Below are 13089 nucleotides of genomic sequence, written 5' to 3' on the forward strand. Positions count from 1 at the left end.
ATTACAGTCATAAATCGGTCATAAAATCTATACAAATTGTGGCGTATAACCAGAGAAAATGGATAAAAATAGATAATCTTAGTTTGTATATCACGATCTTATGTTTACACTTGATTTTTCCCCATAAAACACTGACAACATAAAATATCCTTTCATGTCCATATTCTGATCCCTCCACCTGTAGACTGAGCAAAGTACTGTTTAACACAACTACCCCACACACTGCTCCCTGGGTCCCTGGCATGGCTGTCAACTGCTGGATAAATGCAGAGGACACTGTGTTGTGTTTAACTTTCACTTTCAAACACAGTGAAACTGCATGGACTACAACCATACATACATGAGTTATATGCCATTACAAGCACTCAAGAAATCCATAGAGAAGAGAAATAAAGAAGTTCATGCAGGTGGGTGGCAGCCACAAGTGGTCTACAACATTAGGAGGATTTGTCCATTTTTATCAACTCACGCTACTCAGTTACTTGTCCAGTCTTTGGTCATCACCAAGTTGGACTACTCGGTCCTGGCTGGTCTTCCTCTTAGCACTACTTGACCTCTCCAGCTGATCCAGAATGCTGCAGCATCACTTGTTTTCCATCTTCCCAGATTCTCCCACACCAGTCCACTGCTGCGTTTCCTCCACTGGCTTCCTGTAGCTGCCAGCGTTACATTCAAAATACTGATGGTGGCCTACAAAGCCATGGAAGGGTCAGCACCCTCCTACCTCAGAGCTCTCATCACTCTGCACCTCAATGTCGCTGATCCTGAGTTATTAAATATATTTAATGAAATATACGTATGTATTTAACTAATTAATTATGCAGTGTACAATTATGAGTTTACTAAATACATTGAATAATCCATCCTATGAGGTATAATGCTTGTGACTGCAGTCACCTTTTTAATGATCTTCATAATATGTTAATAATATCAATTATATTTATATATATATGTATATTAATTTAGTATTAAAATATCATATCTCAATTTTTCAAAATCAGTTTTCTTACAGATAAAATATGATACTAAGGACATTAAAAGTTGCATTTATTTTGCATGCACAATTCTGGGAAACTTTTATTTGCATAAAAACCCAGCTATGAGTAGTATTAAAATAATAACTGAAATATTATTGCATATAAATGTCAATATGGATAGTCTGTCAAATCATATATATATTTTTTTTGCACAGAATCCATATTTGGAACTTTGGAATCGTCCAAAAGCTTTCACGCATTAGAAGATAACCACCAGTTAACAGTGTAAGTGTCATTGTCATGATCCGGTCCGGCAGGGGTTCCTCCTGATTGTTATCACCTGTGTCTACATGTATAAGACTACGCTGATCGTCTCTGTTCGCCGCCGGGTCATTGTGTGGTGATGTTTCCCCTGTCCTTTGTATTATGTGTTAAACCCCTGTCCTGCGTCCTCCTTCCTCGCCATGTCCAGCCATCGTGACAGTCATAAATTCTTTGGAAGCACTGACAACAGGTCTTATTTTGGATAATCTGTTCTTGCAAAGATCATAGACTAAGTGCCGGTGTTATACCACAGTCCTTTACCATCCACAATTTAAAAAGACAGAAATGATGAGCAAGTTGAAGAGAATAATCATTAATCTAGATGTTATATCAAATGTCTTACAGAATGAGAGCCTGCATTTTATACATCACTAACTGCAATGGCCACCCTGCTGCCATCCAAAAGGTGGTAACAAATCTAACACTTACACACGCACATGCGTACACATTGCACAAAACAATACAAATATATATATATATATATATATACACACACACACACACACACACACACACACACACACACACACACACACATTATAATTTCAGAGCATGCTCTTTTCTGACAAGTTAGACCTTATCAGGGCCTAATTCTATAAAAATTCTATAGATAAAATTCTATAGAAATCGAACGAGAATTGCTTGTGTCTTCCTCCTGTAAGTCGCTTTGGATAAAAGCGTCTGCTAAATATAGTAAAGTAAAGTAAAGTAAAGTAAAGTGGTAACCATATACACTAAAAACTCTTTAGCTTGGTTTATGTTTTATCAGCTTTATTTGGATTTTGTTAATATTACACCAACACATTATACAGTTTATTTTATGACATAACCAAGACAGTTTGTGTTCATTAAATCATCTATATTTGTCAACATATCATAAACAAATTTAGCTGTTTTCTACTGTCACAGTGTTTGCTTGAATACATTTAGTTATTTGCTGCTGCTGGATCAGGTAGTGTGGCGATGGAGACATCTTGGAAGGACCAGGAAGTGGACTGCACCATAGATGGCCACCTGTGTTGGAATCGGTGGCGGTGTTTGCCGGCTCTGTTTATTTATTTGGCTTCATATCAGTTGGAAATGTATTGCTTTGGTATAATGTATTGCTTTGATTTACAACTGATAGACTGGATGTGATGTTTGTTTTTGTTTAGGTTTGTATCTTACATTTACAGCATTTATCAGATGCCCTTATCCAGAGCGACTTACAATCAGTAGTTACAGGGACAGTCCCCCTGGAGCAACTTAGAGTTAAGTGTCTTTCTCAGGGACACAATGGTAGTAAGCGGGACTTGAACCCGGTCTTCTGATTAATAGGCGAGTGTGTTACCCCTAGGCTCCTACCACCCCATTGGCCATTGGTCCTGTTTAGTCATGAATCCTGCGATGGCCCTTGGGAGGTCAGCTTGAAATAGGTTAGTTTAAGTTGGTTTTGGTTTTGGTTGGTTAGTAGGTTAATTCAATTGTAGTTCATTCAGTTGCTGTTTCAGTTTCCTTGATTTGATCTAACTCTTTTAAGAACCTTAATGTGATTTGAATAGTTTCTTCACATGCTATTTTTCTTAAAAACCATCTGTGTCCTCTTGCCTGCCTGCTCGGTCCCTCACACTAACATTTCATATCCTTACAAGATTATGATATTAATAAGAAGTAATGTAAAAAGACGAATCTCTACTTATCATATACTGTAGTAAATGTCAGAATTTACTCTACAGCAAATAAATTTTACTAACACCAACCTGACTACATACAGAGAGGATTCACCTTCCTTTGCCATGTCAACCCAAATCACTCTGTTTTAGGAACACAGATTGTATGCTTGTGTGATCCATTACTTCCTTAAAAAGTCACACCTAAACCTCCTGCCAGCAGAATATGACCTGCAGGAGCTGGAACTGCACACCTCCAGCCAAAGTTGGGCATATAAGCTGACACTTGCATTTCAGATGTCAAGGTATCGCAATGCCTAAGAAAAATCACACTTGTCATTTTCTATTTCATGCTGTAGGTTTTTATGTCCTTAAAAAAAGATAAATGTACCCCAAGACTACTACAAGAAACAAACATACCAGTGAAAAACAGGAAAAAATGGCTATTTATGTTAGATGAAAGGGGAGAAAAATAGGTGGGAGTGACACATCAGAGCGACATGTGTTTCTTTGATGAATGAAATGAGTGTTTTTCCAAAAAGGGCTTCAGACCTCAAACTGTCAGCTAATCCCACAAATGTGATTTTCTGAATAAACAGCTCCTGAGCTCACAGCCACTGGAGTAGACAGTAATAGCATGGCATGTGATTGGGACAAATCAACTTTTCAACACAATTATTAGCGGAGAATAGGTCTGGTTAGATGCATATAATGAGACTGTTGGGAGTAAATTACATCTTAGTCATGTTGTTTCTTGAATCGCCAATGGGCTGATTTCACATGGACAGTGGCTCAGTAGCACATAATATTTTTGGCAATTTTCTTTATAAGCAGAGTATGAACACTTGTATGAAACTGTCATTGGTGCAATGTATCCTCTCACATTATCCATAAGTATTAGAAACACACTTTTTTTTTTAAATCGGCAGTAAGCGCAACGCTACATATTAAGTGATGGGCTTGTTCACTGGTGTCAGAAGTGTCCCTAGGGTTTACATCAAAACATTGGTATTTGTGTTAGATGAAAGGGGAGAAAAATAGGTGGGAGTGACACATCAGAGCTACAAGCGATGGACTAGTTCTCTTTTGTCGCTAGGATTAACATAAATGAATAGATAAAACAGAAATCAAGAATATGATGGCTGCAGACTCCCACCTTAAATCATCCAGAAGGTTTGTATAAGAGCTTTCAATCATTGGGCTCCACCCAATTTAAACTCTGTTAATGAAAACATTTTCAAGGATTTTCAAGGGTGGGCAAAAATAATCCTAAATCATCAAAAAAGGATAGTTCGTTTCTCATTCCTGCTTTTGGCTTAACACGAGTGAACAAGCCCAACACTTAACACCAGTTTGATCATCATAAAAATCAAAACCACCTGTCATGCCCTTTCCCCGTAAATGTGAATTTTAGAACCTCATGCTAAATATTGATATTATGAAAATTAGGTCACATCGCCCAACCCTGAAATCAGATTTGGATTACAGTTAAGGGATCCCAGAAATTCATTTTAAATGAATCCTGTGGCAGAACCACATAGACCTTCCCGCAGTATTCAGTGTGTGGATCACATTTACTCCTCTTCACACCTCTCTTATGACCCTTGGCAATTTAGCCTCTAGCACACAATACCAGCATCAGTTGCCTGGGAGATCAAGAACCAAGAGCATCGCCACCAAGTTCAGGAACAAGTTTTGTTCAAATTTGTTTTGTTTTCAGCCCACACAGACGGCTACAACCAGATTCTCTGGTGTGACACTGAAAACGCAAGACAAGACAAAAAGCAGAGATGAGACTTATTAACTGCAGTCACAACTTCAAAAAAAAAGTAAGGCAAGGCATAAACTAGGGACGCACCAATTGCAATTTTCCTGGCCGATTCTGTTTTTTGCAGATGCAGATACTCTTTCTGAGAACAGAAAATACAAATAAAAATCACATTTTCTTTAATGCAAAACTGTATTTTCCGAACAAAATATTGTTGAAATTAAATGAATAATTAATCTTATCACGACAGGAAGGTGGAATGCTGGAGAAACATGTCAGATGCTGTAGGTCTGCTTGTTGGCAGTTCAGAACTTGCATGTGTTACCTATAGACCTGCTTTCAGTTTGTTAACTGAAATAATGAGGTATAGTTATAATGTGGTGGGATTCTGAGGCGGGTGCTCAAGGATGGCATCAACCACGCCTACTTTTTGAGCCAAACCCTGCAGCAAGAACTGCCCTTTCACTGGATGTCTGATTTTACTGTCCTGAATGCAGAGGCACAAACTCCATGGTCTGAAACCGGCTTTAGCCGACCCCTATCGTGCTGTTTTCCCACTGCTCTCGCAGGCTAAACCGTGGTTCAAACTTTCTTGCACAGAAAGTGGCGATTCATCCTTACAGCACGAGTAGCTTGTAAAACAATTTTAGTCTATCTGTAAGCGCACTCATCTGTCACGTGGAATCGAATCTAATCGTATTTTTGGAATCAATAATACGTCAGACTGACTGGTCAATTGCTGATCTGTCTGATCGGGCAGAAGATCGTCCGATTTTGATTCTTTGCCAATCAATCAGTGCATTCCTGGTATAAACCATCATAGGCAGTGCAATAAGACAGAATTAGGTATGGAGAAGCCATGGACATCTACGCAAAGAAACAGTACAAGAAAAGCATAAAAAACAGTGACCGCGCTATTGGATGTATTATGTATAGGAAGTAACCATATGTTAATCTATAGAAGCAGTGTTAAAGCAGAATGGACTGCAGCAATGTAGGTGTTTGGAGTAGGTGTGGAGTCGTCAGTTTACAACAGCAGCACAGTGAGGCAGTTTGTGCCGATATTCGTCGGTAACCAGGTACCCCTGCCGTGTGTTGTTATTTAGAAGTCTGACTGTGTGTGGGAAGAAGCTGTTGTGGTGTCTGGCAGTGGTGGTTGTGATGCTTCCGAACCTGTTTCCAGACGACAGTGGGGGAGAACAGTCCATGGAATGGGTCGGGCTAATGCTGTGTTAGTTGTGGCAATTCTGTGAGTAGTGAAAGGGAGACCTTAATGATCTTCTCCACTTTTCTCAACATCCACTGGAGAGATTTTTGGTCAGCTGCTGTGGACTTTCTTCTTGTTCCCAGAGTAAAAGTGCCTGAAGATGCTCTTTCAATCTGCAGTCTACCATTTTAATTCACATGGTCACAGCTCATTTGCTGCCTTCAGACTTTGGAAAGGTGAGGTTAGATCGGGACGTTTTGGGACCCAGGAAGGAGACTTTTTTTGGCTGTATGCACCCCGCAGATTTCCTACAGCTTCTGCTGGGGCAGTGTGCCGTGGCCACCCGGTGCTGCCAGTAATTAGCTGTCTGTCGCGTAACATTAACTGTGGAAGGCGCACGATTCGGTGAGGTTTGATTGAATTCAGCGGTCGTTTAGACCGGTGGGAATTCATTAACACCGCCATCCAGTCGCTTCCCCAACTCCACAGCCACCGCAAGCTCTACTGAGAGATCCCCTGCCAGAGCCCTTCTTCTAATCTGCACTTTACACCGAGGTGGGTGTTAGAAGTGTGCTATTAGTATAATGCACGTAGCAGAAGCCAGGGGGGGATGAGTGATTGCCTGGACTGTGAGATAAAAAAGGAACTTATTACCTTTGTTTTACGGTAATGAGATGCTGCATCTAGTGACCTATGGGTTAGAATCAGCCACAAGCTGAAGAAGTTCTGATATATTTTTTAATGACATATGAACGTAAATGCATAGGTTTTTTTTTACAACTAGGTATTTTATTCCATTGCCTGTAGTTACAGCTTAGAGGAGGGGTACAGGCAAGAGCGAAGGAGGGAGTCGGAGGATGGGATGCGCTGAGGGGTCCCCAGTGCTCGTTAATGAGCCTAAAATGGCCAGTTTTATCTGACCACAAAATCCCGTTTTATTTCTTTCATTTACAGTAATCCTAACCTTTCTAATCCAATTACCAAAGAGGGAATGAAGTCCAAAAATATCCAATGAGAGACAGAGATAGAGATGGGGAGTAGGAGAGAGAGAGAGAGGGGGGGGGGGGGTTGCGATGGTAAGAAATATATCAGGAGGAAGACTGTGGCGCAAGAGAGAGACAGAAACCAAGTAATAAGGTAAGAATGACGGGAAGAGGGAAGGAGGGAGAAGGAGAAGAAACACGGAGAGACACTGGGGAGACAGGGACAGGGATGGAGGGAAGTGTTACAGAGACAGGAGGGAGGTGAATAGATAGACGAGGGTAAAGATAGACATGCAGAGAGGGGGCAACTGGGGACAGACAGTGAGACAAGATGCAGGGAAAGAGGCAGAGAGATCTTGATTTTCTACTTTCTTTATTTTTATTTTCTTTTATTTCTTTCAGTATTTCACTTTTTGCTCCGCTTCATCATGCGAAGTGAATTGTTCCTTTGTACTTATGAGGGTTTAAAAAGCCAACAGTAGCATACAGCAAATTGACTAAAATATAGAAATGTGATTTTGTATTATTAAACTTACTAAAAGTATTTAAACCCAAGTTGAATCCTGTTATTTCAGAGTATTTTTTTTACCTATAAAGAATTCATGGTGGAAAGATCATGTAACAGAAATGATAAACGTATATTACAGCCATGATAAATCACATAATTTTTAGTTTTATTTCTAAAGTAAATTCTTACTTTCACAAGTATTTTTACTGAAGCAAAAGTTTTCCACTTTTACTTTACCTCAGGGTTACCAGAAAATGGAACAAAAGTGTAATTCATTCCCTGTGGCAGCATATAGAACATTTCTGCAACATCACATACTTGTCAAGGTACCTGTGATCCTGTACAAGTTTGTTCAAAAAAGTTGCCAGGTTTAACATCAAATCTATTTCTCCTACTAGCGTGAATGGCCATGTTGAATTTCCCCAAAATAAAATAAAGACGTTTACCCTTTTTCTGTCTCCGTTGAGCATCCCTAAAACAAAAAAATCTAATCTCAGCAGATGCAAGTGGAAGAAGAGGGATGCTGGAATGGGGAGAGAAATATAGAAACAAGCAGTGGCAGGGTGGGGGCCGAGGAAAGAAAGGAGAGAAACACAGAATGGAACCAGGCTGGGAACAAAGAGAAAACAAGTCCACTTTCAATAATGAAAGAAACACCCAAAACTCAAACAATCTCATCGTTGTGCAAGGAACAAAAGGAAATTAGAAATTCAGATATCGAGTCATGATTGTCTCTATGCAATACAACCCCACCATTTTTGGAAATTCTACCCACAGGCAGTGTGGCAGATTTTTCACTTTCCGAGTAAAATTCGCCTTGGTGCCGCTGAACTTAAACGGTAAACTTTTACCTGCATTATTTCAGCTAGCTTCAAACAAGTCCCAAGAATCTGCATACAAAAGGCATTAAAATAATGAATCGACTAATGAAAGCTTGAAAGAGGATTTTTGGAGCCCAAAGCCATCTCAGTTTGACAAAGGAAATTTGGAAACAGTATTGTCAGTAAGCTGCTTTCAAATGACAAGCCGTTTGTAGCACCGTGGTGTAGTTCTGAGATCATGAATATGATGCTACCGAATGGGTCTTGTTGGTTGGCTGCTGGTGCATGCTGATGTTCAGAAGTAAAGTATGTTGATGTTCACCGTTGCATATTGTGGGAAGTTTTTTATTGATTCCTGAACATTTATTGGACTGGAAGCCATTAGTGGTACCTCACTACAGTGGCCACAGGTTAAATGGCGCCATGAAGTGATGTTTTAAACTTATAATAAATAAATAAATAGATAACTTTCACACAATCCCATGAACCACCAGGATAACATTGAAAAAAGATCAGGAGGAGGCAGCAAGAGAATGAGAGTGATAAAAAAAAAAAAACAAGACAGAGAGATGCAGGAAGAGAGGTGTGGAAAAAGGGAGAGATGGAGGACAAGGTGGGGTGAAGAGAGAGAGCGACAGGGAGGCTGGGCTCGGGCGGAAGACAGGCACGGAGAAATGCACAGCGCCTGTAGGCAGCGTACCCACAGAGAGGAGGTGACCTTCATCGCTGGGCGGACAAAGCCTGCAGTCTCTGCCTGACCTTTGCCCAGCTGCCCCCTCACCTCCCTGCCAACGCCGCCAGCCCTCCGCCCTGGGACAGCCGTGGCATTCTCCCACTGTCTCTCACGCGATCCTTGCGGGGCACGCGGGGGCGAGCTGGGGCCGAGGGAGGGGCGCCCGAGCCCGCCGCTGTCAATCGCAGCCTTCCGGCGCAAGAAACCCCGGCAGGAGCGGAGCCGGGGTGCGCCGGAGACAGCCACAAGGTCAGAAGAAGCAAGGAAGCGTCCCGGCATCTACCTGGTGACAGTTCATGCCTCGCCCAGCTCTGTAGTGTAAATGACACCCCGGTGCATCTGACTGTTTATACTGAGAGCAGCGAAGGTGAGGAGGCGTCTCACGAGCGCTCAGTCAGTCGATGACAGAAATGGGATAACTTCGTTATCGCAACCAAATCATCCGTTCCTAAATGTGTTTTAGCAACTTGTGCACAGATGCTCCCTGGAGTCCAGCTGCGCTGGTGGAAATTGTTCCAATTTCCTGCTCCTCCACCGGACGAGTGTTTTCTAGGTGCGCGGATTGGCCCGGGCCCCGAAGCAGATGGTGACAGCTCACCAGCCAACCCCTCTGAGGATCATTTGTACTGATGTATGCACAAGGTTAGCAATACTCCGAGCGGCGTTTCCCTATACCTGCTGAGGCTCATTTGAATTTTCGGTCCAGTAAACAATCTTGTCTGCAAACTGCCAGAACAATTTAGAATATATACACACACACACACACACACACACACACAAATATTAATCAAATCAATGCATACAAATATTAATCAATCAAGCCTGTTTGATGAAGAGTGCACAGAAAAAGCAAAGATGTGATGAAAGTGAAAGTGACGTGATTGTCATTGTGAAACACTGCAGCACAGCACGCGGTGACACAAGGAAACGTGTCCTCTGCTTTTAACCATCACCCTTGGTGAGCAGTGGGCAGCCACGACAGGGGATTTGAACAGCCATGTTCGGGATTTGAACCGGCAACCTTCTGATTTTGGGTCCATTTCCTTACATTTACATTTACATTTGCAGCATTTATCAGACGCCCTTATCCAGAGCGACTTACAATCAGTAGCTACAGGGTTAAGTGTCTTGCTCAGGGACACAATGGTAGTAAGTGGGATTCGAACCCGGGTCTTCTGGTTCATAGGCGAGTGTGTTACCCACTAGGCTACTACCATCCTTGCTCTGCTACGCCAACCACTGCCACTGATGGGGGTAAGAATGAAGTTTTGATTTTTCTGAACAATCTGCGTGGACCAGGGCTGTCAAAACCAGGTAGATAAAGAAAGAAAATTGCATTGGGGTTCAAGCTGAAAGCGGCCCCGAGATGAATTAATCTGCAGAAAACAGTTGTCCCTATTATCTGCAGAAAATAGGGACCACTGACTAGCTGCTGCAAGTCGTGCACGGTGTTTACAGAAAAGCAAAATAATCCAGTTATCTTATTGAAATACTAAAAATATTATTTCTAGTTATTGTTTTTTATAAATGTTTTAATATCTTTAATCAAGTCTCATATGAATATCTTTCACATAGCACAAGGCTTGTTTATTGATTATTTTACAACATAGACAGTCAAATAAATGTGTTAATCTCTTCAACCATGATTTAGTGCTGTCAAACTAACTATGATAAAGTAATATTATTTAACCAAGCCTGATTGATGAAGAGTACCTCGGAATGCCTTGGAATGACCCTGTCACCTACTACCTGCTTCAAAAAAAACAAGCCTGACAAAGTCACCATACGATGACCAGCCACAGCATTAAAACCACTGACAGGTGAAGTGAAGAACCGATTTTCTTGTTGCAATGGTATCTGTACAGGGTTGGATATTTCAGGGAGCAACTGAACTTAAAGAACAGCTCCTTTAAGTTAACGTGAAAGGGGGATGAAAGCTACTTCGACATGAACTAGTTAGCTGTCCCTGCTATGCGGTGGTTAGTACTGGTGTTCAGGTCAGATATGATATGCATAGGGAGGATATAATGTTGTTGACTTGGCCTCCAAAATTCCCCAGAAATCAACCTGATTGGACTGGGATATGCTGGAAAATACAACCATCAGCTGCTATCGTCCACAGAAAACAGGTCCGTGTCTCAACTGTTCAGAGCTGTTTTTGCCAGCAGGAGTGCAACCTACAGAATATAAGGCAGGTGGTTTTACTTTTGAGGCTTATTCTCTTCACATAAACACATCCTCCTTCTTGACTCCCTCCATCTACCACCTTTTATTCTTGGAGGCAGGCCAGAATACACAGAATCCAGATGTTTTCCCTTCAAAAAAGGCCTTGTGACTTTATTCTTGAGAGGCTCGGGTTTCATTTTTCAGAATCTTTTTTCTGCGTGGCAGCTATATACCATTCAGTTGCTTGTAGATGCTTGTTACAAGTCGAATCTAATTTATAGATTTTTTTTTATGTTTATGTACAGGAAGAGTCTGTCTTCTCTATTATGTTCTATCACTGCCATTGTTTTTAACGTCTCGATGCTCCTGAAATCAGAACCATGGACAGCGTTGTTTATTAAGTGTTACTTTTGTGGAGAAGCATGTAAGGTGCAACAAAAAGATCTTTATAAGGTCATTTTGACATAGTACAAACATTACAGTGTTAAAGGTAACATAATTTATGGACTGTGATTTTAAAAATGATCATCAATCATTTTTTAAAATTTTTATCAAAATGTATTGCATTGTAAACAAAATGTGTGTAATTAACTCGAATATAAAATACATTTCTTGGTTCTGGTTTTCGATTACAGTCAAAGCAAAACAGTTGTTAAGTGATATTTCATATAGATTGACTGACAGTAATAGCACGTAAAAATAATTTTTACGTAGGACTGCATGATTTTAGTAGTTAATGGTGCTTGGAGTAAGTTGTAAAATCATTGTGTGACAATCAAATTGAATGGAACAGAAGATTCAATGGAAATGGGTGGCGATTGGGAACACTTGAGACTCTATTAGAAGCCCCGAACAAAGAAAAACAATGAACAAAACACACACACACACACACACACACACACACACACACATACACAATCATTCCTGAACAAATTACAGAGCGAGAGCGAGAGAAGCATGAGGTGTTGAACAGACCGTCTGGAGTTTGAGCTCATCTGCTGGAGATACTGAGTGCCAGCTGAGCATGCCATTTTAAAGGATTTTGTGCCCGCTAAATCTTGGCACAACCAAGGCATGAAACCCCTCCGTCGAGCCGAGAGAAATCAGCGCCTTGGAGAACGGAATCGGAAAGCTAGGATGTCACACAGTAACAATAACATCTGTCTGTCTTTCTTTTTCTTTTTTCCTCCTTTCCTGCTATTCGTCTAACAAGCTCCTGAACGACCCCCTTTTTTCAGGGCTGCTTTTGTTTGCTGCAACGGATGCTGTTGCTTTCCCCTGCAGGCGGCTTTTACTGTTCACCAAATATCTTCCAGAGACATCAGTGTTACAGCCCCCTTCATTTTGTAAAATCATGTAAGGGTTCAATGCAGGAAATTAGTTTTGCAAATGCCAGACATTGAGGGAAAAGAGTCCTTTAGAAAAAAAAGAGAACAGCCCTCCCCACTTCAATGCTGCATGAAGTGAATTATGAATTAATAGCAGTGGGGCGAAAAAGGCCAAGATCACAGCTAATAGATGGAAGGTGTGAAAATGTCAAGGTGGATTTTGAATCCATTTTTAAAGGCTGCATTCAAATACAACGTACCTAAGCGGACATCCCCATCCGCCAAGGATGATGGGTGGCTGTGTCATGAGGCGATAAATGCAGAATTGGACGAATTATCCAGCAAACATGCATCAGTTGTCAGGGGCTTAAGTGTTGGTTTAATTGCGGGGGATCAGGCTCAGCACTCAAAAAAAAAGATGTCTGCAGAAAGGCTACTTTCCTGTCACTGTGGGCTCATACAGACAGGAGACGAGAGAAACAACAGAAAGCGTGTTACGTTGGGCACCAATAGCTGCCAGAAGAACTTCAGGGCACCTTGGCAGAGGTTCTCCTGTTGTCTCTTACCCTGCTAGAGACAAAAATAAGCCCTCGTTTGTTGATACTCATCAACCATTCACTGTCGC

The sequence above is a fragment of the Denticeps clupeoides genome, chromosome 1 (assembly GCF_900700375.1).
Source record: "Denticeps clupeoides chromosome 1, fDenClu1.1, whole genome shotgun sequence".
Taxonomy (NCBI): domain Eukaryota; kingdom Metazoa; phylum Chordata; class Actinopteri; order Clupeiformes; family Denticipitidae; genus Denticeps; species Denticeps clupeoides.